The sequence below is a fragment of the Phyllopteryx taeniolatus genome, chromosome 2 (assembly GCF_024500385.1).
Source record: "Phyllopteryx taeniolatus isolate TA_2022b chromosome 2, UOR_Ptae_1.2, whole genome shotgun sequence".
NCBI classification, from domain to species: Eukaryota; Metazoa; Chordata; class Actinopteri; order Syngnathiformes; family Syngnathidae; genus Phyllopteryx; species Phyllopteryx taeniolatus.
The window spans coordinates 1,922,247-1,949,854 of record NC_084503.1 but is presented as its reverse complement, the minus strand read 5'-3'; the positions used below and the strand labels follow the sequence as shown (position 1 = coordinate 1,949,854).

Genomic DNA, 27,608 nt, shown 5'->3' with positions numbered 1-27,608 from the left:
GCTGTCATGTAAGACTTTTTGATTTCCCTTGCTGTTCCACCTTTCTCTCCATGACGTGCACACACTCACAGCCAACAGTGAGGCACTCTAAAGGGGCTACACCGGCAGACTATCCGAAGGGAGGATGCATTTTCGGGGTTCAGGCATAGGTAGCTAGCTAACTGCAAACGAAGGCTCTAAAGGTCTTACATGGAGGGAGAAGGGCAATCATGGCGGACCCCAAGTATTCTGTCACTGGTCTTGGCTGGTATGGCAACAGACAATGTGAGTGGGTACACTTATTCAGTACAGAATGAGCTGGCAATAACTGCTGGTGATATGTCCACGCATCTCAGTATCTGTCTGCCTGAAGCCTGATCAAATTCACCAAAATCGCGTTAGACCAACTGCGCCGGCAGTTAGACGTGGTCTGACCGAATTTTTGCCACCAAATTGTAACTCCGCCAGGCGCACCTCCAAGGACACACCCTCGTTGCACTGGAATGCCCGTCCGTGCATGGCGCAGACCAGTCTGCGTGCATGGCGCAGACCGGTCTGCCAAATCGACTAACACTAGGAGCAAGTCTTGCGCTAGCATGGAAATCAGAATCTGCCAGCATTTGCGCTCCGCCCTGTATCTCACAATTCAGTGCTATATAGTTTTCAGTCTTTTATCTTAAAAACATGTATAATACACCGAGAAACAAATCAAATCTCTGAATTCACTTCACATGGTCTTTGTCTTTTCCACAACTCCCATCTCCTTTTCCTCTCTTGCCCTTTCTTCTCAACTGTAGATTTGTTACAGCTCAATCAAGCATCACCCTGGCTCACAGGTAAGTCACCTTCATTTCCTCTTGTATCCCTTCCCACGGTGAGTGGACATTCGCTTGTGTGATGAAACCGAAGTGGTGCAAGTCTGGTGTCCCTTTGACTTCTCACCCACTGTTTGCCCGTGCACAGACTGATGAACCACCAATCTGAACTCCCCGGAGATTGTGCAGGATTTCAGAAAGTGAAAGCAAGGAGAGTTGTGTGAAAGCTAAACAGGAAGACATTGATTAACTGTGTGAGTTTTGATTCCGAGCACGATCTTTGGCAAATTGTCTGTGTTTGCCTGTATATATAAGTCTAATATCCTACACTCTTTGCTGATGACTTTTGATCTTTGATTTGTTTTTGTTGTATTTACTCTGCATTTCGTCTGTGTCTATTAAGCACTCGTGGGCATTAGGATGCCAAGCAAGTCACACATAAGATTTAGTGCCATTAAAAATTAATGCACAAAGATGAGAGAGACTATTTCCATTATGCTGGATGATCTTACCATCTATCACTGCTGTCATACTGACTCACACACTTTTTTGGGGGAAATTAATTTGCTTTCGTACAGCCTTTTGTTTTTGTCTCAGCGTTTCAACATCCTTTTGGCTACAAGGACAACCTCACAGGGTTGCCATTGAAAATGCCACTGGAGTACAGTTTCTGCATCTCCTTGCTGATTTCATTGACTTCTGCTTGTGATGGCTGGCAGCCTATCAATGCAAAGTAATTACAATGAGGCACGGTGGAGTTGAATAATTGATGTGCTTTTTGGAGCTGATGTATACTGAAAAAGCTATCTGCCCACAGTCCCGTCAGTAGTTTATCACAAAGTGAGAGAGGGGAGAGTGCAGCCTGACTGCCAATGCATAGCGCTGTGATAATGATGCAAGTCTGGGCCTGTCAGTAGAGGGAAGACTGGGACTGAGCTCCCAAGATGGTTGCAGCTCAGCTATCAACGTCTTGCCAAAGATCAATACCTGGAAGAGAAATGGTTTCATGCCAAAAACTGCTTCCAAGACCGCCTCCTGTTTGCAGTGGTGGTTCTGCGGCATTCCGTTTGCTGCAAAGTCAGCGCACACATACGAACTGATTCTTAAAGTTTGTTCCAATGCTGAAATTTTGAATATAAGGAACCAATAGATAGTGTGGTTTAAGGTACAACAACAAAAAAATGCACTAATTATGTATTTCCTATGCAACATGTACTGAACCCAGTGTACAAAATGTCTTGACTTGTCTTTTGTTCAAAATAAAATATAATGGCATGTTAAGGGGGAGTTTGCAATTAAAAAAAAGCACCTATTATCATATTTGTTAAAAATGTCAGGTAGACTACAGCATTGGGTCTCAACTGTTGTCACCGTAGGACCTGCATTTTCCATTTGTCGTCAAGTCATGACCCACTTTGACAGAAGTGAAGATCAACAAAAAATATGAATTGTTAAAGAAAAGCTTGTAAAAGCATAACACATGCTTACATGTGCAAAGTGCCATTCAAGGCATCTTATTAAAGGGGACAGACAGGTGTTGATGTGGTATCGGTGCATACACTATCGGATACAGGACATGTACGAGGGCAGCAGAACAGAGGTGAGGTGTGCTGTAGGTGTGACAGACGAATTTAAGGTGGAGGTGGGACTGCATCAGGGATCAGCTTTGAGTCCCTTCCTCTTTGCAGTGGTGATGGATAGGCTGACAGATGAGGTTAGACTGGAATCCCCGTGGACCATGATGTTTGCAGATGGCATTGTGATCTGCAGTGGAGGAACAATTAGAATGATGGAGGCATGCACTGGAAAGCAGAGGAATTAAGATTAGCCGAAGTAAAACATAATATATGTGCATGAATGAGACGCGTGGAGGGGGAAAAGTGAGGCTACAGGGAGAAGAGATAGCAAGGGTGGAGGTCTTGATATACTTGGGGTCAACTGTCCAGAGCAATGATGTGTGGTCAGGAAGTGAAGAAACGGGTCCAAGCAGGTTGGAATGGGTGGAAGAAGGTGTCAGGTGTGTTATGTGACAGAAGAGTCTCTGCTAGGATGAAGGCCAAAGTTTAGAAAACAGTGGTGAGGCCAGTCATGATGTACGGATTAGAGACAGTGGCACTGAAGAGACAACAGGAAGCCGAGCTGGAGGTGGCGTTGAGGTTCGCGCTCGGAGTGACCAGGTTGGATAAAATTAGAAATGAGCTCATCAGAGGGAGAGCCGAGGTTCGATGTTTTGGAGACAAAGTTAGAAAGAGCAGACTTGGATGGTTTGGACACGTCCAGAGGAGAGAGAGTGAGTGTATTGGTAGAAGGATGATGAGGATGGAGCCGCCAGGCAAGAGAGCTAGAGGAAGACCAAAGAGAAGGTTGATGGATGTTGTGAGGGAAGACAGGAGGGCAGTTGGTGTTGGAGAGGAGGATGCAGGAGATAGGCTTCCATGGAAAAGGATGACGCGCTGTGGCGACCCCTAAAGGGACAACCCCAAAGGAAAAGAAGAAGACGACACATTTTGCAAATAGAAGTAGCTGTCAGAGGGCGCTTTTCTGGACACTCCTATGACAAAACCAAGGTGTTTTTTTTTTTAATGAAATTGACACTTTGAAACTAAGTCCATGTTAGAGAGTCGAAATACAAGACCTTTAAGAAACTGAAGATGAACATGTTAACTTCACGTAAGAAAATGAATAAAGTAAAATCAGCGATCACATTTTCACAAAATACGGCCAGGAATTTTCACTCATCTTGGCACTGATCTTTTCTTTTTCGGAAAGTCAAAATAATGTTATTTTACCCAAAAACAGTCGAGTCCGACCTGGGATCCACTTTAAATATATTTCACTGGACAGTTTTTTGCTTACACACAGAATTTGTATGTAAGTTGGCCATGCGCCGTAGTCTATCACTAATCTACACGAAGACGGGAGAAAAGTCATAATTAAAGTAAATATTTGGATGAAAAACATGACTATAAAAGAATCTACTGAAAAACAGTAAATACCGCTCTCAGTGAGGACGCTTTCTTGTGGCACATGACCACGTAGTTTAAAATGTTTTTATTTCAGCACAGTCAATATCATCAGCCCCTGTAATTTATTACTGCTGAATGTTCGCGACCCACCAATTATAATGGGTGGTTCCTTGACGCACATTTTGGTCCTGATCCACCAGTGGAGAATCACTGCTCCACGGTGTTCATTTCAAGATGTTAACTTGTCTTTGTTTAACAGCTTTTCAAAACCGAAATGCATTTATGCCTGTGATTTACGTATTCTCATTCATCCAGATAATTGTATTCTCAGGGCATTGAATCCATCACGACTGGACTGTTCTCAATCGAGTAGGCTTAATCAGTTCATACACATAGGCTAGATAGGAAAACTCTAACTAAATATTTTTAAGTCCATATCATTCCCTGCCAGACAGTAGTCACATAGCAGAATTTTGCTACTTTCTTCTATGAGTTCTTCCTCTTTTCTCAGAGGCAATTAATCTCTGTTTTTTTTGTCTAGTTGCCAAATGTTGGCTTAGCCTCTTGGTCAGTGGGCTGCTCTGTGTGCCTCATTCCTTCTTTTATTCTATCGTGCTGCCATGCCTGCAAGCCCCGAAGCCAACCTCCATCCTGACACACTCACATAGCATTCATTATTTACAAGACAAAAATGGAAGAATAACAGGCTTGGGGCTAAGAGTAACATATAAATAAAGTGCAAGAACAATCTAGGGTAAAAGTGAGATGGTGAGATGACGGTTTATTCGATATTAATTGTATGGAAATGTAGCGTAAGCATGACAATAAACCAAAATATCCTAAGGACTTATTTCGTTAGCCTAATAGTATTATTGTCTCTGTCATTTTTTAACTTACTGTGACAATATCAATAACAATACATCAGTGTTTTTCTTTATGTCTATATACTGTAGATTCTCAGATAAAGGCCATGGTAATCCGCAAAGGTTGAATCAAAACAACTGACTCTTTTTGTTTGTTGACTTTGTTGTCTTTTTGCCACGGATGTGTAGTCAGTGGCCAGCATTAAAGAATAAAAAATTAATAAGTAATGTTTAAATAAAATCCTTCTCAGTTTTAGTGGTGTGTTCGTTGTATTGATTTTATTTTTTTAATCCAAGAATGTCCATGATTTCATCGTCAAAATTGCTGAATTTGCCTATTTTCTGTTTAAAGACGTGGGAGATGTGAAGAGCAGCAGTGAGCAGACAAGCCTCACCTCAGATTGCACAATCCCTCACAAACTGGGTTGAGGAGTTTTCTGTTTCTCTTCACATCTCCAGTATGTTTTCAGGCACTTCTAGTATTTACTTAAATTTTCCATAGTCAAGGTAATGTACAGTATTTAATATTTGTGTGTTAGAGATTTAGGTTCACTGATTGCACAAAACCGCTGACAAAAAGCTTGAGGTGAGGCAGTCAGTACTCTGCCTCACTGAATGCGGCAAACATGTTCACACAGGTTAATGTTGTTGCTGTTCTACTATGCAGTGGGTATGTTTTTTTTTTTTTTTTTTTTTTTTTTTACAAATTATTGATTATTCTAAAGTGTTGAAAATGGCTTGCTCTTGTTAAAGATGCAATGTTAATGGCTCAACAAACATGCCTTTTTTTTGGGGATTCCTGAAAAGTGATGGTTTTGGAGATACAGGGATTCTGCCTGACCCCAGATACTGTATATATTCACCTCACAAGGATATATAGCAACATCGGAATGTCATTCGGACTAGATAAGTGTGGGCGAATGATAGCTAGACGACAGACGATGATCACAACCAAAGCGATTGAACTACCTGGGAACCATATGGTAAATGGGCTTTCACTTGTATAGTGCTTTTCTACCCAAGGTACTTAAAGCGCTTTAACACTGTCTCCTCATTCACCTACTGATGACGCAGCATCAAGAGCAACTGAGGGTTCAGTATCTTGCTCAAGGATACTTGGACATGGTCACAGGGGCTGAGGATCGAACCCACAACCTTTGGGTTGAGAGATGACCACTTGAGCCATGCCGCCCCTCAAACATATCATATCAGATGTGCAGGACAGCTACAAATACCTTGGAATTCCACAGGCAAATGTCAACCAAGAGGAGGTAGCTCGAAGGGCAGCCACAGCCAAATACCTAAACAGGGTGAGATCCTGAATAGTCAGCTGAACGGCGAGAATATGAGGCAGGCCCTTGACACCTACTGTATTCTCTATCAGTAATCAGATTCCCCACTGCATAATACCCCTGGAGACTGGAAGAGACCCAAGCCGCTGATATTAAGGCAAGAAAGCTCCTAAAAATGTTGACAAAATGAGTTTGTCCCCATGTCCAGCATCCTGAGGCTTTACACAAAGCGGAAAGGGGGGCTAAGTGACGTCACAGGCACTATCCAGGAGGAATCAACAGGCCTCCAAGAATACATCAAGAAAATGACCTCAGGGACGACTTGCTTAGTAATGATTTGGAAACTTTGGTTAGCTTATACAAAAACATGTTATACATTCATTGACTTGAATCGAGGTGGCGAGCATAGCAATCATTTGTCAAACTGAAACCAACAAATTGCATTTTCTAAGACTTTTTTTCTTTTAATTTCTTTTTATCGCTCTCTAACCAGCTTTCCTTCTAAAGTAATCTCTGTCGTGCCACTTCACATTTAGCTTAATCTTTTTATTTTTTTGCAACTGGGTGTTCTCTTCTTCCTACCACTGGATGAAGACTAATTCAGCTAGTGTACAAAGAGGCAAAAGTATTCTCTTTGGCTGCGTGGAGAAAGATTGTGCATAGTCCCTCAATGAAAAATATGATTCAGTATCCAGTACAATGCAAATAATAGGCAAGCACAACTTTAAAAAATAACTGTTCATTTATTATGACAGAATTCAAATCATCATCCTTTACTGCGTTACAAGCTCACCTGTTTGTCCTCCAAAACAGATTAACTTGGGTCTCTGAGAGCAAGAACAAGGTCTTTCTCAACAAGCACTCCTCATTCCAAACAATACAAAGAAAACCTTTATTTAGTTTGTTTCCTTTCTTCGGCACAGAGTTGAAGTTCGAAGGGCTCCATCTCTGACAAAAATACCAGCTTCGAGGTTCTCTTTTCTATAAGAGAAAAAAATACCTTCACGATGAATTTCCTATATTCATTTTGCAGTCCTAAAAAAAACGTGAAATATAACAACTTGCATTAAAGCAGCTCTTTCCAAAGGAGACCTCAGAAATTTACGCTTTACTTTTCCTGCTGGAAGTAAGGCAGACAAAATAATGAATGTACAGTGGAAGTTTGATTTAAAGGAGTAATAGTAATAGGAGGTGTCCTCTGTTAAAGACGTTTGTCCGTTATTTTAAAGCACTTTTTAGCCCAAAAACACCCAGTACAGTGCAAGATTATTGTAAATAAATATACGTTGACCTAAATATACCTTTAAACATTGCTGTGATGGTTTAATACTGCTATCAACGTGCCGTGATCGCTGGTGCTTAGGACTGATGATAATGGCGTGCTGCTGGCAGAAAGCTGTTGTGCCACGGTGGCGAGTCGCGTCACTTTATGTACAGTACAGTGCCCTTTCTTTTCTCACTTCTGTTATGATTGGATGCCATAATAAAGGGCTTGACAAAAAACTACTGTATACTGTACCAAAATCAGAATAGCGTTATACAAGAGACGTGTGTATGACGAGCATCCAGGTAAAAAACAGTGTCCGTTAGCGGAAATAAGCGTCCCGGTCTCTGTCTGTTAATTTCGCTAGTCAACAACAGTGGCCAATTCTGGAACTAATGGACTTTGTCACTTGGAAGAGGGCGAGCTGAGTTCCAGTCAGACACTATCGTTACCTCCATTAAATCCAAAGTCCATTGCTAAATGTCACTGTACAAGCAAATAAATAGTGCTTGCGGCTTTCCTCCGACAACCATGTAAGTCCGCTTTTTTTTGTCTATATTGCCTTTTTAATTCTATGCGATTCTTCGTATTCTTCTTCACGCATGTTTTACTCTCTTTAGAAAAATGTACAGTGGAACCTCAGTTTTTGTCTGACCAAGTGTTTGCACGATTTGGTTTTCAAAATATTTTTTCATCGAAATGTTTTTTCCCAGATTTTGTACACCAGCTCGTTTTTTCTACCCAACAAATACATAAATAAATAAATAAATAAACACGTGGCTCAACGATTCATTCTCTGGAACCCATGTGTGTTCAAGGTGTATCCCAAAATGCAAGCTATTATTAACAGCTCAAAGCAATAACAAACCTCCCGCTCTGCACGGTCACACTCGGGCAACATTGGCGTAACTCACCCTGTCAAAATTCATACCTTCCAAATAAAAGCATGCGGTATAGTAATAGTTTCAACCAACTTTCCTTGCCACTTGGTGATTTATTTAACAGCCAGACTCAATAAATCACAAAACAGTTTGAATGTGACTTCTAAATAAGTCTCCATGGGACTAAAGAAAGTGTAGTGAAACTATTTTTAATTATACTAGTGCGCCTTTATTTTGAAGGGTTGACTTTCGACAGGATGTATTACCCCAATGTTGTCCCAACTTGCCCGAGTGTTTGCCGGGCAGAACAGGAGGTTTGTTATTGCCTTGAGTGGTTAATTAAAGCGTGCAATGTGGAAAAAACACCTTGCTGTCTGTTGAACCCTTTTTACACGATACGACAGAAAGTGCCAATGCTCTTGCCGTACTTGCATGGCTTCCTGTGTGGGTACTCCCAGATTTCAAACACATGCATGTCACATGAATGGAGCACCACAGGTGTGAAGTTAGTGTGAATAGTTGTCTATATGTCCCCTGTGATTGACTGGCGACCAGTCCAGGGTGTACCTTGCCTCTCGCCCAAAGTCAGCAAGGATAGACTCCAGCTCATCCACTACACCGAACAGGATAAGCGGTAGAAAATGGATGGATAAAGTCGATGACCGTGCAATGACACAAGCCAACTGGCTTGTTGCCAGTGGCAGTGTGCTTTCCAAATGCCACAGCCGAACATATCTAGCGATGTAGTGATGTGCTGCAGCTGATGTTCAATTCATCCATCCATCCATCCAGCTATTCCCTTAACCGCTTATCCTCACTTGGGTCGCAGGCATGTGGAGCCTATCCACCCTGAACCGGTCGCCAGCCAATCGCAGGGCACATATAAACAAACAACCATTCACACTCTCATTCACACCTACGGGCAATTTAGAGTCTTCAATGAACCTACCATGCATGTTTTTTGGGATGAGGGAGGAAACAGGAGTGCCCGGAGAAAAGCCACGCAGGCACAAGGAAAACATAGCAACTCCACACAGGCGGGGCCGCAATTTTAACCCAGTTCCGCAGAGCTGTGAGGCAGATGTGCTAACCAGTCGTCCACCGTGCCACATGTTCAATTCAGGTTTTCAAATGTGTTAACTGGGTGCGATTATTTAATTGAAGGTGTCAAAAACGAGACGAAAAATTCTAATATGATTGCACACAGAGGTAGGGCAGCAATACATATAGTACATGTATAATTTCTTATTTAAAAAAAAAAAGGAATGAATGAAGGTCATTTCAACGCTCTCAGCTTGTAATGTTATTCAAAAGTTTGTGGAAACATAGTTACATTAAAATATAAAAATCTCTTCTTCTGACAAAAAGATCATTGACTGCACAAAATGATTACGAAGACAATTTTCCTCTCCTCCTTTAATTTAATGCTCTAGTGATGGAGGTCAATTTCACACACGTCCAACTTTGAACGTCTGATTGCCTTCTCTTATCACCCAGAAAACTTGATCATTAAGACCCAAGATATTTGGCGAGTGCACTGTACAGAATGTGCATCTGTCTAAGATGTTTCAAGGACACACAACATTGCTGTCTATTGCTGTCTCACTCTCTCAGCAATAATGATCATGTTCTATTTGGTTGCTTTTTAAAATTACACCCAGAACATGCTGTAGGTGTGTCATAAAGTTATGAGGTTTGTTTTGCTTTAAAAAGAATGGAGCTCTTCACCATGAGGTCTTTCGCCGATGGCACCACGAGTAAACAAACCCTTCTGTCATTTGACCAAGGCAGAGTGATTGAGCCAACAGGGTAAATGACTTGAATGATGACTTTAGCATTCTTCTCTACCGCCAAATATGTGAATTGTTAGTTGAAAAGAAGATGCTACGGAGGGTAATTTGTTTGGAAGGGCGACGGAGCGCCAACTGCAATTTACATTCCAACAGTTAAGTTGATTAAAAAAATAGACGAGGTGGAAATTCAGACATAGTTAACAAGATCATAGAGGGACTGGCTATTGAATGGACTTTTTAGTTACTGTGATTAATAGCACGGACATGCTGTTTTGTTGGTGAAATGGAGAGGTTTATATCTGACCTCGGATAAGCGGTAGAAAATGGATGGATGGATGGATGGATATCTGACGGTGCAACCCCAAGCATAATGAGTTTTTGTCATCTTTTCAGTTCAGGTCAATGGTAGTCAATCACCTTCCTGCCAGCCGCAGGTATCCTGGCACCTATTTGATTTGATTTTTTTACAAACATTATGAAATCCAACATCAATTCAAATAGCTTCATGGCAATTTTGATGTAATGATTCAGATTTGTGTGACGTGAGATGTAGGCCATTAATAAATATAATTTCTGTTTACATTCAAAGTAAGTGTCCCCAACCACCAGGCCTGCAGACTTCTACCAGGACATACAGAGCAACTCAGCAAAAAACATTGTATTGATGATCAGGGTCTGAACGAAGTTTTATTTTGAAAACTAGGTGCATCTGCCAGTCCAAGACGCTTATCTCAGTTACATCTTCTTTTCCTTTGGGCTTGTCCTTTTAGGGGTCGCAAACAGCGCGTCATCCTTTTCCATGCAAGCCTATCTCCTGCATCCTCCTCTCGAACCCCAACTGCCATCATGTCTTCCCTCACGACATCCATCATCCTTCTCTTTGGTCTTCCTCTCGCTCTCTTGCCTGGCAGCTCCATCCTCATCATCCTTCTACCAATATACTCCCTATTTCTCCTCTGGACGTGTCCAAACCATCCAAGTCTGCTCTCTCGAACTTTGTCTCCAAAACAATCGAACCTTGGCTGTCCCTCTGATGATCTCATTTCTAATTTTGGCCGTGTGATATTTCAGTTTTTCTTTTAATAATAATCTTTTTTTTTTCTGTCAATATGGGGTGCTGTGTGTACATTAATGAGGAAAAAAATGTACTTAAATGATTCTAACAAATGGCTGCAATGTAACAAAGAGTGAAAGATTTAAGGGGGTCTGTGTCATGGGTGTGTGTTCTGGTTGTTGTTTTCCCCCTGTCTCGTACACACCTGCTCCTGAGAGCATCTTCCCCACCTGTGCCTCGTTCACCCTAATTACCCCTTGCATTTAACCTCGTGTCTCATTCTTTCTCGTCGCCAGTTCGTTGTACCTTGTCGTTACGTTCCAGCATTCCTTGTTTCCACGTCACAGACTCACAGTAAGACGAGACTCTGTTCTGATTTTTGCCCTTGCCTCTTTGCCGCACATTTTTTGGATACTGTTGCATTTTCGGATTGCCTGCCTGTATACTGACCTCTGCTCGTATATTATACCGCTCTTTTTTGAAACCGTCCATCTGTATTGGAGTCGGGCATTTTGGGTCCTGTCCTCTGTTCCCTTCATGACAGTCTGAAAACTTTTTTTTTTTTTTTTTTTTTGCTTCTTTCCTGGTCCATCAAAAATGTCCTCATGGGAAACGGGTCAGAGGTACAATAAAGGTCGGGGAACGATGATCTAGAGCATTCTGTGCGTGTTTTATGTGTGTCTGTGTGTTTTTGTGTTGTGTAGTAGAAGCTGTCGATAAACTGAGCAGGTGTGTGCAGCAACTGTAGGAGAGTCGACTTTGCCGAGAGCCGAAGCCTTTGAGGGAGCCTTTGATTCCATCTTATCTTCTCGCACAGGCCACACAGGGCAAGTTTCAATCAAAGCAAATAGCCTCATCGGATAATTCACTGCAACCTGAGTGAGCCAGCCTCGGGACTTTGGCTCTATAGAGTCCAGTCATCTGTACTAATCATATTCCCATACAGCAGAAATGCGTGTACCTTTGCAGAAGTCAGATGGTTTCAATATATTATTGTAAAGGCAATATGATGGAGTATTAGGAGCACATGGAGGGCCGGGAGCGGGGGAACATTACTATAGTAAAATTGAGAGAAAACCTTAACAGGGTAGTCGCATTAAAATACAATACTCAATACATTAGTCAATCCATTTTTTTTTTTATAGCACCTCGACTGCTGACTATGGCTGCGAGTTGTTCCATAATTAAACGTGAGAACTTTTCAAATGTCAATTACATGTTTTTCCTTTCAGTGTGGCCCTCATTCTCCTTCATGCAATTTTTTGTAGAGAAAAAGAAAACTAATTTTCACCCTTTAAAAAAAAAAAACACTAAGAAGAGCCGCATCACGTTACACACATTCATAGCCCTGTAACTATGACAAGGTCATAGAAGGCTTAGGGATCATGTAAAACTAATCACAATGTGACCCCTAAAGCTCTTGTTACAAACAAGTAATTTGTAATCAATGACATTCATGAGAAAAGAAAAGTGACTGAATGTATTTTTTGTTGTTGGTGAAATGAACAGAATGTCGTCATGCCTGATAATGCACCCCTACCTAAATGAAAATCACAAATACTGGCATTTATCTATCTAAGCAATCTTGATTGATTGCAGCCCTTAGCAAACTGTCAGTCAGGCAATAATGTGTGCACGCAAACAGCATGCAAACTTGTAAACTATTGCACAGAGGAGTGGGTTTGTGCTCTTTGGACAAGCACACCATCACTTTTAGCCACCTAGGTAAACAGGTTATTGCCATATCAATCACGAACAGTGACATGCAGTGGTGGACACCACAGAGAATATTGACCAACACTACGACAGAGATGAATGCATACACACACTGCACTGCACATTGATTTTCTTTTTTTCTCAGTTATATTGTTGATATATATATATATATATATATACATATACACACACACACACACACAGTGGGTACGGAAAGTTTTCCGACCCCTTAAATCTTTCACTCTTTGTTATATTGCAGCCATTTGTTAAAATCATTTAAGTAATTTTTTTTCCTCATTAATGTACACACAGCACCCCATATTGACAGAAAAAAACGTAATTGTTGAAATTTTTGCTGATTTATTAAAAAAGAAAAACTCAAATATCACACAGCCGTAAGTATTCAAACCCTTTGCTGTGACACTCATATTTAAAACTCTGCTGCTGTCCATTTCTTCTGATCATCCTTAAGATGGTTCTACACCTTCATTGGAGTCCAGCTGTGTTTGATTATACTGATTGGACTTGATTAGGGCGGCACGTTGGACGACTGGTTAGAGCGTCAGCCTCACAGTTCTGAGGACTCGGGTTCAATCCCCGGCCCACGCCTGTGTGGACTTTGCATGTTCTCCCCTTGCCTGCGTGGGTTTCCGGGCACTCCGGTTTCCTCCCACATCCCAAAAACATGCATGAATTGGAGACTCTAAATTGCCCGTAGGTGTGCATGTGAGTGCGGATGGTTGTTTGTTTGTATGTGCCCTGCGATTGGCTGGCAACCAGTTCAGGGTGTACCCCGCCTCCTGCCCGATGACAGCTGGGATAGGCTCCAGCACGCCCCCGACCCTAGTGAGGAGAAGCGGCTCAGCGGCTGGATGGATGGATGGACTTGATTAGGAAAGCCACACACCTGTCTATATAAGACCTTACATCTCACAGTGCATGTCAGAGCAAATGAGGAACTGCCTGAAGAGCTCAAAGACAGAATTGTGGCAAGGCACAGATCTGGCCAAGCTTACAACAAAAAAACTGCTGCACTTAAGGTTCTTAAGAGCACAGTGGCCTCCATAATCCTGAACTGGAAGACATTTGGGATGATCAGAACCCTTCCTAGAGCTGGCCGTCTGGCCAAATTGAGCAATTGGGAGAGAAGAGCCTTGGTGAGAGAGGTAAAGAAAAACCCAAAGATCACTGTGGCTGAACTCCAGAGATGGGAGAAAGTTGTATAAAGACAACCATCACTGCAGCCCTCCACCAGTGGGGTCTTTATGGCAGAGTGGCCCAACGGAAGCCTTTCCTCAGTGCAAGACACATGGAAGCCCGCATGGACTTTCCTAAAAAACACCCTGATGGTGAGAAATAAGATTCTCTGGTCTGATGAGACTAAGGTAGAAATTGTTGGCCTTAATTCCAAGTGGCATGTGTGGAGAAAACCAGGCACTCCTCATCACCTGTCCAAGACAGTCCCAACAGTGAAGCATGGTGGTGGCAGCATCATGCTGTGGGGGTGTTTTTCAGGGGCTGCAGGGACAGGACGACTGATTGCAATTGGAGCAAAGATGAATGCGGCCAAGTACAGGGATATCCTGGAGGAAAACCTTCTCCAGAGTGCTAAGAACCACAGACTGGGCCGAAGGTTCACCTTCCAACAAGACAATGACCCAAAGCACACAGCTAAAATACCGAAGGACTGGCTTCAGAACAACTCCGTTACTGTTTTTGAATGGCCCAGCCAGAGCCCTGACTTAAACCCAATTGAGCATATCTGGAAAGACCTGAAAATGGCTGCCCACCAACGTTCACCATCCAACCTGACAGAACTGGAGAGGATCTGCAAGGAGGAATGGCAGATGATCCCCAAGTCTAGGGGAAAACTTGCATCATTCCCAAAAAGACTCATGGCTGTATTAGCTCAAAAGGGTGCTTGTGCTAAATACTAAGCAAAGGGACTCAATACTTATGGCTGTGTGATAATAACTTTAATGATTTTAGCAAATATAGCAATATAACAAAGAGTGAAAAATTTAAGGAGGTCTGAATACACCCCGTACCCACTGTAATATAGATAGATAGATAGATAGATAGATAGATAAGATATTTATTAAAATACATGTTAGATAACCCTCAAAATGAATAGAAAGTATGGATGGATGAGAACTGTGACGCTGGACAATGCAGCCTCTGTGGATACTGTATACCGAGCTCAACATCCCATTGGGTACTATTGTGTTCTGAGGCCTACAATAACAATTGCTAATTGAACAATAAGCCTGCATTGGCTCCAGAATAACAACAACAACAAAAAAGACAGAACATTCCGCAGATGTGCATTGACAAATAGATCTCTTCACGCCGCCTTTTTAAAAATAGAAAGTGGAAACTACTCTCCTGTACATTACTAAAATAGGATGAGCTGCAACAATGAACTATTATTTGATATGTTGGTGAGATCTGCAGTGGTCCTCGCAAGGTTTTTGTCTCTTACGCATTTGTATTCCATATCAAATATATTTGATCAATAACAGTGACTACAGAGTTTGGATTTAATAGTGAACTGTAAATATATAAATAAATGTGCTGTTTTTTTAGTCATTTCCTCAGGGTTCGTCTTCCTGTCAACTCTCTGTCCAGGGGTTCACTCTTGTCAGCCACCCAAGGTGCCTTTCAAAAGCTTAGTGGGTCAGAATTATGCAGTTTTTTTTAGGCCTTTGAAGGCACTTATGATTGAGCTCTATGAATATTGCATGGGCAAACGTGACATTTCCATTACGCTACATTATAAATTGGAATGGAGGAAAGCACATAAGACAGTCATGTGAAAGTACTGTACTTTTTGTGGAACACATCCGAGAATAGACTTTTTTTTTTTTTTTTTTTTTTTTTTCCCCTGCAACACATAAAAATGATCTTTTACAATAATGTCCCTTCAGCCATCGTTGCATCTTTTGGGAAAGTGATGACTGCCTAATGTCCAGCAACACTGTCAGGTCAGCTGAAAATGTTAACCCCGCACAAGTGCAGACAAGATGCCGTCAAATGATGACAGCACTCTATATAAATCATAAATAAATTTGGTACGCAATTTAAGTAAAAAGGGATATAAAATGCAAGGCTAACGTCAAAGCAACATGAGCAGTCAATCATGTAATCAGTACGGCTATTATTAGCTCATTGGTTTCAATAAATCTGCAAAAATGTCAACAATTAAGTTTTTTTTTCTGTCAATATGGGTTGCTGTGTGTACATGAATGAGGAAACAAATGAACTTAAATAATTTTAACAAATGTCTGGAACATAACAAAGAGTTAAAAAATTGAAGGGGGTCTGACAACTTTCCGTACCCACTGTATATTCTTTACACTTTGCGAAAAATGACTGATCTTACTGCAGTTTACTGAGTCACTTGTGAAACTTTTCTTCCTGTGTGTCTCTATGTCTGCATTACACTTCCCCAAGTGGCTCAGGCACGCTCACCAGAAGGAGCAGTGCAATAAGCAAATAAAAAAATAGGATCAAACTTCTTTTGATTCTGTTTAAATATGTCATTACTGTATTTTTGAAAATCAACTTCAGTATTATAGAGTGCAATTTTTCTTGTTAAAAAACACATTACAAAAAATGTTTGTTCGATTTTTGAGGGAGGCTGGAATGGATCAATGACATTTCCATTTACTATATTTCAGAGCGTGCTCACGGAAAGAATTAAACCTGTATCGGAGGGCACCACAGTGGATTCAATTCTCACCCTTTCCAAGTGCCTTTCAAATGTGCAGTACTGTACAAGTTTGGATTCATTCAGACCCAAACCACAAACCGGGCTATAAAGTGAATGTGAATGTACAATATCTAATTTTTGTACAATATCTAATTTTTCCTTTTCACTGTAAATGTAACTCAGACTGCAAGGAGGGGGGGAAAATAAATGTTTTAATGTTAATCCCCCCGGTGGGTGTGGACCAGGACGAGTAAATCAAGTGAAAGCAAGTGCTAAATGCATCAGAGTAGAGCTTATATATTATAAATGGCCCCTGGCATCGCATGACCAGCCACACACTTACATACCATAAAAACACACTTGCAGACACAACAGCAAGTACAGGCCTGATGAAAATACCATCCTTTAGGAAAAATTGCCAAATGAAACACTTGCATATTGAGGAGTAAATGTTAAACATATTTTCGTTTATTTAGGGTTGAGAGACTGTTTACACGGAAAGTGTTTAACATGTCCCCCGTCGAGTGCAGCTTTTATGTTTAACTGTGTACTGTAACAGAAATGGATGACATCAATTCTGCTGAGTGGAGCCGTCTCACCATTTAGTTCTTCTACCTTACGAACCAGTAAAAAGTTTTATTATTCTTATTAAAGAACATCCCACCTCTTTTGACTGAGTCCTTCTTGATTACAATTTCATATGAACACAATTTTACGAAATAGCTGAAGGGTTGCAGACACACAAAAACAATAACAGACAATGACACATTCAGCAGTCAATCAAAAGCGGGGGGAATGACAGCTTGAACGCTTGCTCGTGGATATTTCTAACCTCTATTACCTTGATTTGATTGTCTTGTTTTGATTATAGATCCTAAAACAACCTTGGGGGATGTGAATAACATCTTGCGTTTTGTCTACCGCTGGTTGGTGACCAGAAGGTAGACAAGCATGTGTCACCTTGTATACACACATCTGCGATTTCATTTCACCTGTCAGTGAGAAGATTGGCTTCAGTATTGCAGCAAATGCTACCTACAGTTTGACACACGGCTCTCTCAGGAGAGTCATCAATTATCACACCATTTCTTGTTCGTTTTTTATACAAATTCAATTTTACTGTATTTACGTTTGAACTGCACATTTTTGGCAAGCTACTATTCAGTTTTCCTTCAAATAATACAGAATCGCAATTTGTTTCGTATTGTGGGTCGCCTAGTGTCACTGCCCGCCTCACTTCTGTGCAGGCAGCGAGGGTTCAGTTCCCACTCAGCGAGAGTGTGAAAGGTTATATGACTCTATATGTGCTTTGTGATTGACTGGTGACTACTCCAGGGTGTAGTCCACCTTTTGCCTGAAAACAGCTGATATAGGTGACCCTGAACAGGATCGGCAGTATAAAAAATGGATTGATGGCTTTAATCTCAAATGGAAATTTACAAGAAATTTTTACTCAACTATCATACTAAAGGCCTGATTTACCAAGATCACAAATAGCAGGCACTAAATTGTGTGTTCACTCTGAAAGATTGTACACGCTGTTAGTGGGCGTGTTGCGCGTCGTGTACTAAAATTGCGATCTTGAACTAAGATAGCAAATAGCAGCCGCTAACTCACTCTAACAGCGCACACTGTTGGCAACAGGCGTAAAAGACGTGGAGGCCGAAGAATACTATCGTGCCACCTAAAAGCCGTGTTTCATTTGATTCAACTCGTCCTGAATGTGTGGTAATTTGATTTACAGTATGTGCCAATCCTGCTTAACTTTGCGTTTAAAACTTGGGACAGCACATTCGAAAAAACTGCTCTTGGAGAGGCAAGCACCAATTCTCACAGTGCACTGAAATTTGGCATGACTCCTTCTTGTGACTGGCTTCAAGTCAGCCCTTCAATTATGAAGAAGCTCCAAAATTCCATTGATGGATAGACAATAGGTTGTGGGGATTTTTTTATTTTTTTTTCCTGGCATTTAAAAAATGTTTACATGAGTGGAAAAGACTTCTCGTCATGCTCACGTCATGGTTATGCACAGCCGTGCTATTTGCACAGCCGTTCCATTTGCACTTGTCTTTCAGACGCGGTATTTAAAGACACCAGCCAACGTAATTTGTTGCGTAAGATACAATTTAATTATGTATTTTAATTTGGCAGACGTCCGGTTAGTCGATCAGTTTCCACCTCTGTTTGTGTAAAATCAAGCCTGAGTCTGTTTATGCATGCGCAAACCTTGACAAAATCAGACTTGAAAAGTAAGACTCACTTTTTTATTGATTTGACTATTAACAGCTAACTAATTCATACACTTGTTTGTCCGTTGAGAATAATAAAATGTTTCACCCTTGCTTCTTTTACAATTCCGTTCTATGTAAAACATTTTTTTTTTAATTAAATCCGAACAAAGCCGTGGTCACCCATGACCCAGAAGATATTTTCTTCAACCTTAGAAATTTTAATATGTAACATAGCCTCCCTCGTGATTTCCTTAAATGAATCTCTATGGAATATAACATCAATGTAAACAGGGATTAAAACAGATATAAGTAATAACAAGCATGTGTGTGTACCCTTATCCCACTTTAATGAGACCACCACACACGCACGTTTAACAAAAGAACCAAGACATCCAAAAAGGCAGTCCGTGTTTGAACAAGTTACATGCAAACACAACCAATGTATTCTTTGTTGGAATGACACGGCGATCACATTTTAGCCCCCTATAACTAACCCGCCACATCCTCCTTTGGTGCGCTGACCCTGACCTTAACTCTGAACCAAAAACCAAGTTGTAATCTTTTCACCAAATTGTTTGACGAGTCTGGATCTGCTTTTTGTCCCAGTGGCAGCTACAATCAGCATTAAGGGACAGTATGACATGGAATAGCCCACACAATAAGACAAATTACAAACATGCACTAACAGTGTTGTTCAATGTTTCGCGAAGTGAGGGAAGCCACCCAGGAAAATTATGATATGATATTGTTGGTTTATTTTGGAGATGAAGTTGTCAAATGATGTCTTGGTCCTTACTGAGTGTCACTTGATATCCGGGATATATTTCAATAAAAAAAAGATTTCTAGTCCCATCCAAAAGTATTGGAACGGCAAGGTCAATTCCTTTGTTTTTGTTGAATACTGAAGACATTTGGGTTTCAGATCAAAAGATGAATATGAGACAAAATTTCAGGATTGCAGGTTTTATTTCCTTTACATCAAGATGTGTGAAACAACTCAGGACACAGCACCTTTTGTTTGAAGTCACCCACTATTTCAAGGGAACAAATGTATTGGAACCGACATCATTAAATGAACTTAAAGTGAATAACATTTAATATTTGGTGGCATAACCCTTACTTACAATAACTGCATCAAGCCTGCGAGCCATTGACTGACTGTTGCATTGTTTATTTGAAATGCTTTTGCAGGCCTTTACTGCAGCCACTTACAGTTCTTGTTTGTTTCTGGGGGATCCCCCTTCAGTTTCTTCTTCAGGAGATAAAAATGCATGCTCTACTGGGTTATGGTCCAGTGATTGACTTGGCCAGTCTAAGAGCTTCCGCTTTTTCCCCCTGATGAAGTCCTTTTTTGTGTTGGCAGTGTGCTTTGGGTCATTGTCTTGATGCATGATGAAGCTTCTCCTGATTAGTTTGGATGCATTTTTCTGTAAATTGCCAGACAAAATGGTTTCGTAGACTTCAGAATTCATTCTGCTGCTACCATCATGAGTTACATCCTCAATAAAGAGCAAGCCAAGCCATGATATTACCTCTACCATGCTTCACAGATGAGCTTGTGTGCTTTGGATCATAAGCAGATCCTTTCTTTCTCCATACTTTGGCCTTTTCAACACTTTGTTAGAGGTTAATCTTGGTCTCATCAGTCCATAAAACTTTGTTCCTAAACCTTTGTGGCTCATCTCTGTACTTGTTTGCAAAATCCAATCTGGCCTTCCGATTCTTTTTGCTGATGAGTGGTTGGCATCTTGTGGCATGGCCTGTATAGTTCTTCTCTCCAAGTCTTCTTCAAACAGTGGATTGTGGAGGTTGGCAGTGATGTCACTGACTGTTGTCTTTGGGTGTTTCTTCACAGCTCTCACAATGTTTCTGTCATCGACTGCTGTTAATACCCATAGTCGTCCTGTTTGATGTCTGTTGCTCAGTATACCAGTAGTTTCTTTCTTTTTCCACACATTCCAAATTGTTGTATTGGCTGTGCCCAATGTTTGTGCAATAGCTCTGATAAATTTTCCCTCTTCTCTCAGCTTCAAAATGGTTTGCTTTCCTCCCATAGACAGCTCGCTGGTCTTCATGTTTGCTTAACAGCGAATGCAGTTTGCACAGGTGAAACCCAAAGCCAAAAAAAAAAAGCACTAATGTTTAAGCAATCAACCTAAAAGGCAACACCTGAGCAAGTGGAAACACCCATCAGTCACATGTTCGAATACTTTTGCTCACTTGAAAAGTGGATGGCTTCAAACAAAAGGTGCTCTGTCCCCGAGTAGTTTAACACATCCAAGATGTAAATACTGTGAAATGGAAGCTGGAATTATGAAATTTTGTCTCATATTCATCTTTTGATCTGAAACACAAATATCTTCAGTATACATCAAAACAAAAGAATTGACCTTGCCGTTCCAATACTTTTGGAGGGGACTGTATGTCCCGAATACATGAACATTTTGTCGACTTTATCTTCTACTGAAATTTATTCTAAACAGGCTAGAGTGACAGAATGAGGTTTAGGCCACACAAAAATGGAGTGAGGCAGATTTCCAGGATCCCTATTTCCTCACTCCCTTTGCTGACCCTAAGCGCACACACACACACACACACACACACACGCGCGCACAGGCACCCACACACACACACTCCCACAGACATACACTAAATGCAGGTCTGTGTTTGTCAGATCCCAAGTGTTGAGCACTGTCTGTTTGCACAAGGCAGCCTGTTAAAGTGTCTGATTAGAGCCCTGTTTGAACAGAAATAGGCAGCATCCTATCAGCACACGACAGGGGCCGGCCAATGATCACCGGCCGCTCATTTGCTGCGGATTCATGCTTCGTGCTGGCTCACACCATGACATCATGGCTGATGGCACAAGGACGAACAGAAAGACACAATGACTGACAGCATGAAAAGCACTTGTGAACCTGAGGGGCAGGAGGGCCACTCCCAGACAGCCAGCAGGTTTCCGCCCATAATGCATTTAGTGGTTCTCAGATGCATGTGACGGGATGCACACAAATTACGCTGATTCGATTGACAACGACCTTCGCTCTGCGCCGCAGATGCCGGTCATTGTGGCTAACAGCTGGCAAGCGGGGAGCTCATCACCTCACTTTTTTTGCTCCGGAGCATCATTCTACTGTTTCTCAAACTGCAAAGATATTTTTTTCAAACAATATAGAGACCTCAGTGAGGATAAGCGGTACGGATGAATGAATATAGAAATGCTCAGCAAAATAAAACCCCTGAGCATTAAATTTAAATCCTAGACTTTGTCAAGGTAAAATCTTTCGACTTGAGGAAGCTATCTGATAATAAGCACAAAAAAAGTGATGAGTTTTGTATTTATTGTTTCATGTGGCCATTGGACCATGGGCATGGAATTTCGATTGGATCATTAAAGTAAAAATGAAAGCAGTAGACCATAAATGAGATTAATGGTCTTTCACATGGTTTCAACCTGGAAATACACATTTTAGACATTATCCATAGTAGGTGCATATGATTATATAAACATCTTAGCAATATATGAAATTGAACCCGCCAGAGTTGTTAAAAATGCCTCATTGGGTCTGTGAGACATTAAAGGTCATCGCCCATTGGTATTTCACAGTAAGGGCCTGGGATTTTTATGATGTACCTCAGGGGGAAAAGCACTTAAAGTGGCACTAAGCAGGCCCAAAAAAATGGCATGTAAATTCGAGACACCACAGGAAACAGTAATGCTAACAAGCCTGCCAAATTTGATATACATAAATCAGGTTTCAAAACTTGAATAATAAGCGCCACCTCTCAGCTCTCAGACGGCGAATCTCGAATGGATGCGCCAAAAGGAATCAAACGTACTGAGGGGGTGATAGGTTATACAATGTAAAATCACATACGGAGGCTCAACTTCAAAATTGAAGGGTTATTGTGAACTATAATCATAAATGTAAGCACACAAGTCAACTTACCCTCGTTGTTGGTGACATAATGTCACAGCCGAACGCGGCACCCGACGACAGCGGCACGGTAGGAGGAAGCCCGGGTAGTTAGACAGTCGGCACTGCCCCATTCACTAGTATCAAGTTACCCACGAAGCCCTGTTGTCTCTGGTGAAAGTTTACAAAACTATCCGTCGTAAAACGCGCACTGCACAGTCGGCCGGTGGTGTTGATGTTCAGCTCGCCATCTGCGTGTGTCTTCAAAAAGTCAATCCATCGCTTTTTTATTTCATTTGTGGGGAGCTTAAAAGAAAACGCCACCGAGCTGTTCTGTAAATTGAGGTATGCGGCAAAGACGCATTTTCGGGGTGTAGCCATCGTTAGTTTGCTAACTGCACGCTGGAGTGGTAAGTGGGCCTTTTTATGGACGCTACGGCACAGCTAACTCACAACTGAGCAGCCAAACGAAATGACGTCACTTTGTACTTCAATAGTGGGGGAGGGAAATCGCGCTAGAAAGCATACGCCCCAGCCCAAAACACGATGGATGGATGGATGGATGGATGGATGGATGGATGGATGGATGGATGGATGGATGGATGGATGGATGGATGGATGGATGGATAGATAGATAGATAGATAGATAGATAGATAGATAGATAGATAGATAGATAGATAGATAGATAGGGTCAGACACAGCGACAAAGAGACAGATCTATCATCCAGCTAGTCTGTGGTACATTGCGTTACGCAAAACTTGCTGTTAATGCAAAACTACTAAGGTTGCCTTGTCAGTGAAGGGTCATTTAGTATGTGAAGCATTTCAAATGCTGCCGATATGTGCATTGGGACGGATTAATCAGGACACGTGGGCTTGGAATGACTTCTCCTTCTCCTTGACTGAATTCCCCTTACCCTCCTATCTCCGACTCTTGTCTAGACCAGAGGCCGCGAGTATTCTCTAAACTCCTAAGTGAAGGGGAGACAGACAGTCTGTCTGTGGCAGAGGACGCTGGCCAGCTCTCAGGAATGACCCCTCACATTTGGACAAGCCCTTTCTTCCCCTCAACCCCTCAACATGACTCTTACCCCTGTGGCCTCCACAAGCATCCATATCCATAGCAAGTCGCCTCTCTGTCCACTGCTCTGCTCTTTATTCCCTTGTACACATTCATCCCAGTTTACAGGGGGTTTTCCCTGCTTTGTCTCTTCTGCAGCTCAATAAACCTTGTGTCTGGACTCACACTTTCCCTCTTTAGCCTCAGTATGGAATCTTTCAGTGTATTTCATTGTCACTTCAACATGCAATTTCAGTGCGCCTTCATAGTAAATTACATATTTGCGCAGAAGGGTAGAAAACTGTGTTAATGTCTTCTAGAACTCTTTTTGTTTTGCTCTTAGAACAAAACGGATATGGATGCCAAGAGTGGGATGACAAGACAAGGGCAAAAGCAGAGGAGAGTAGCGCTAAGCATAATGCTTTTTTTTTCTTCTTCTGGATTTATAGGTCATTTCAAACTTTGGCTGATTGGAATGGACAACAAAGAATTGTAGTTACATATAATGTTTTGATCAGCTTAAGCATCAAAGTTACGGGTCATACTAAGGTTTTTTTTTTTTTTTTTTTACCAAGAACTGCGCATCCGAACCAGCAAACTGAACAGTTATACAATTAAATTAGGCACAGTAAAGTGAATGGTTATCTGTTTCTATGTCTCAGCCTACAATTGGCTGACAGTCTATTGACGGTGTAAAATCTATGCAATAGAATAAGGGAGGGATGTTGTCAATATCAAACGTAAGTGGGAGATTGATTTCAAAGCACTGAACAAGGGGAATGTGGAAATTGCCATTATTTTTCAAGGGATAGGAGTTGGATTTAGAGTTTATGAGAAGGGTTTGGTCAGTGCTTTCCCAAAATCTGGCCGTGTCTGTTTGAAGGAACGTGATCTGGTAACACAAGAGCAAGAAATGGATCGTTTGATTTTTCAGCATTTAAATGCCTCAAGTCTTGTTTGTTGAGTCATCCAATTCCCTTTCTCACCTTCTCTGTTGGTCGAGGGTGTGTGTGGGCGGCGTACTTTAATATTGTGTAAAAGCGAGTGTTCAGATTTGTTCAGAGACAAAGAGTAATAATAATTGTGATTTGATACTGTGGAATACCACAGAGCAATCTCAACCTATTGACCTGGAATGTGAATAGCGAATAGTGAATAGAAAGGAAAAAAAAAACAATTTTTTTTCTTGATCACCAGTTTAGCTTATTTGTAGGCTGTTTTAGAACAAAAGTGTGTATGTGTATGTATAAATCGAAATAAATACAATATCTGCTTATTAGTTGGAACATATTTGGGCATGCGATCATAATGCTTTTGAAAAAAGGTAAACTGGGTCACGTGTGTTAAGATTGGCTCTGACCCATTTACACTAGCGTCAAGTACTCACTTAATAGATCTGCTCGTCCCAAACAGTTGCATTTTAAAATATTCATCATTCCATTGGTGGACCCATACCCTCAACTCTATGACAGTTTTTTTTCATTTTAGCCTTTAACCTCTAAGTGCCGTACGATGGCAAGGGCTGTGGTTGCACGGATCAGAATGAGAATATAGGACTTTCAACTCCACAGATGAAAGATGTATAGCACTGCCTGCCGAGGTGGAAGAAGGGTGGAGATTGAATAAATATAGAGATGCTTCCGTCTCCTCAGCATGGGCAATTAAGATGACCACAGGGAGCAAGAAGAGAAGAAAATGGCATTTTCTGGGGGCGGGGATGCTTAGAGAACACAGGATATTCAAGGTACAAAAATACACATCTTCATACATCACAAAAATATGGGTACGGGATCAAGTATCAAATTCTCTTGATGGCGAAGGGGAAATACAAACAGCAGCCAGTCGTTGTGAGAGCAGCTGCGGCTCAGACACAATGTGGTCCTCTGTCTGCTCGTGCCTGGTAGCGATCAGAGGGCCAGTCTAAAGTTTACACTCACGCCGCCCGTTTCCGTTTGTTTGCTTTAGAAGTTGACTTTTTGCGGTCACGTTCGCCTCTCAAATTGCCCGTTGTGCTTTGATGCCAGCGCCTTGTTTTAAATGCAAAAGGCGCACATGCTAATGCGGAAGCTTAACTTGTTTATCCATATGCTAACAGGGTTTAATCAATTTACTGTTAATCCTGATCAGTGGCCAAACAAAAATCTGTCACCAGATTGAATCTGTGATTTTTGTGATCACATAACAGCAGTATCCACTGAAACAACATTTCCCCAGACCCGTTTAAACCTTAAATGCATCTCTTTTGGTGGACTTTACGTACCTATCCTCCCGCTGGTGCACGCCGTCGACGGTGTAAAAATGGAAAGCGCGCAGCTGGAAACGATGGCAGAGGAGGGGGCAGAGATGTATACATCTTGTGAATCCACATCGCCATACTTCATGAACAAATTCATGTCACTTATCAAGTCCTCACATAAGAGTTCTACGTTCCGACAACCCCGAAAGGAAGCTCAAATTAAGGACATATTCACATTTCCCAAAGTTACCACAACAGTTGGCAGCTAAGTTAGTCGACTCAGCCAGCAAAGATCAACAGCGAACATAGCCATTGCTAGCAGCAATAGAATAAAAACGTGTGTGTGTGTGTGTGCGTGTGTGTGTTTGGACAGGAAGAGGTGGGTCAAATGAGAAGACAGACGAAGCGGGAAAGTATAACTTTGGGATATGTTGCTTGGAAATATTATTTGTGCAGGTTATTTTCTCTACAAAACCAAATTGTTGTGGTCTATTTAAATAATAACTTTGCTATTTGATAACTAAAAAAAGCAAACATTTAACAACAGAAAAAGCAACATTTTAACAAAAGAACAATAACCATATCTCTCATACATTATTTGTGTATTAGTATACACTGCTCAGTTATGATTATAATAGCACGGTGATGTCACCAAGACATTGATATTGTAGTGCATATATGTCAAACTCAGGCTTGGCCCACGAATCGATGTAATTATATTTGGCCCGCAAAACCATATCAAATGTGTATTAGAGCTGGCCCGCCAGTATACAGCACATGCGGCACTATTATTACAAATCCCAGAATGCTTTGCTCGTGTGTTGGCCCGTCAGTCTGGACCGACGAGCGCCCCTTCCCTTTCTGTCGCAGTCGTTAGCAACTATGCTACCGGCCCCCTCGGGCAAATTTACACATACAGATGGAAAACAGTTAACTTCCAAGACAGGTGGGAGGCAGATGGTCTGTTCACGAAAGCAAAAGACAAACCTGTTTGTCGTGTGCAGAGCAACATGGCTGTAACAAAGAACATAACATAATTGAATTCATGTTCTTTTGAATGCCCTTTATCAACTCCTAGGCGGAGACGGGGTACACCCTGAACTGGTTGCCAGCCAATCGCAACCGGAGTGCCCGGAGGAAAGCCACGCAGGCACCATGCAAAATCCACACTGGCGGGACCGGGGATGGAACCGCGGTCCTCAGAACTGCGAGGCTGACGCTCTAACCAGTCGGCCGCCGTGCCGCACAGAAGAATTCATGTTATCTATTTAAATACAAAACAACAAACAAATACCACTGATGTCTTTTATCGCAAATTAGATTTCTCGTGTTTGTAATATTGAAGTTTGTTTATTCCAGATTCAGTGTTTATGTCATGGTCTGTGTTTTGGTTGTGTTTAGTTTTGTTCCATGTTTTCCTGTGTTCCATGTTTGTCGTGTGCTCATTAGGTTGTCGTGTCCACCTGTTCTCGTCTACCTTGTGTCGACCAATCAGCTCCCTCCAGCCACTCGTGTCTCGTCCAGGTGTTCCTCGTTGTCTCGTCAATCTGTTTGTATTTAGTTCCCTGGTTTCTTTCAATTCTTGTTGGTTCATTGTCGTTGTCACATGTCTTTGCCATGTCATAGTCGGCAGTTGTCGTTGTCATTGTGGTGTATCATTGTCCCTATCTGTTCCACGTCTTCATCACAGGTCATAGTTTGTTTCCAGTTTTAGATATTCAACTGTTTCTTTGTTACTTTGGTTTGGTTGTTATCTGTTGTGGGACTTTTCCAATATCCTTGTTTGCCCTTTTTTGAAAGATGAAATATTATTTTTTGGAGACTCCCG

The 27,608-nt window shown here is 41.6% G+C and overlaps 1 long non-coding RNA gene across 3 annotated transcripts in view; it reads right to left on the bottom strand.

The window, feature by feature from the left end:
• Positions 1-26,805, bottom strand: part of LOC133474516 (uncharacterized) — an 83,478-nt gene extending 56,673 nt beyond the window's left edge. For 2 of the 3 annotated variants that reach the window (XR_009787522.1, XR_009787521.1), the window contains exons 1-2: positions 25,958-26,119; positions 25,805-25,857 (exon numbers count right to left, since the gene is read on the bottom strand). This is a non-coding gene — a long non-coding RNA (uncharacterized LOC133474516). Of the gene's footprint in view, positions 1-25,804; positions 25,858-25,957; positions 26,120-26,767 lie in introns of those variants that run through there. The other variant, XR_009787523.1, reaches the window with a different exon arrangement.
• Positions 26,806-27,608: the final 803 nt, after the last annotated feature.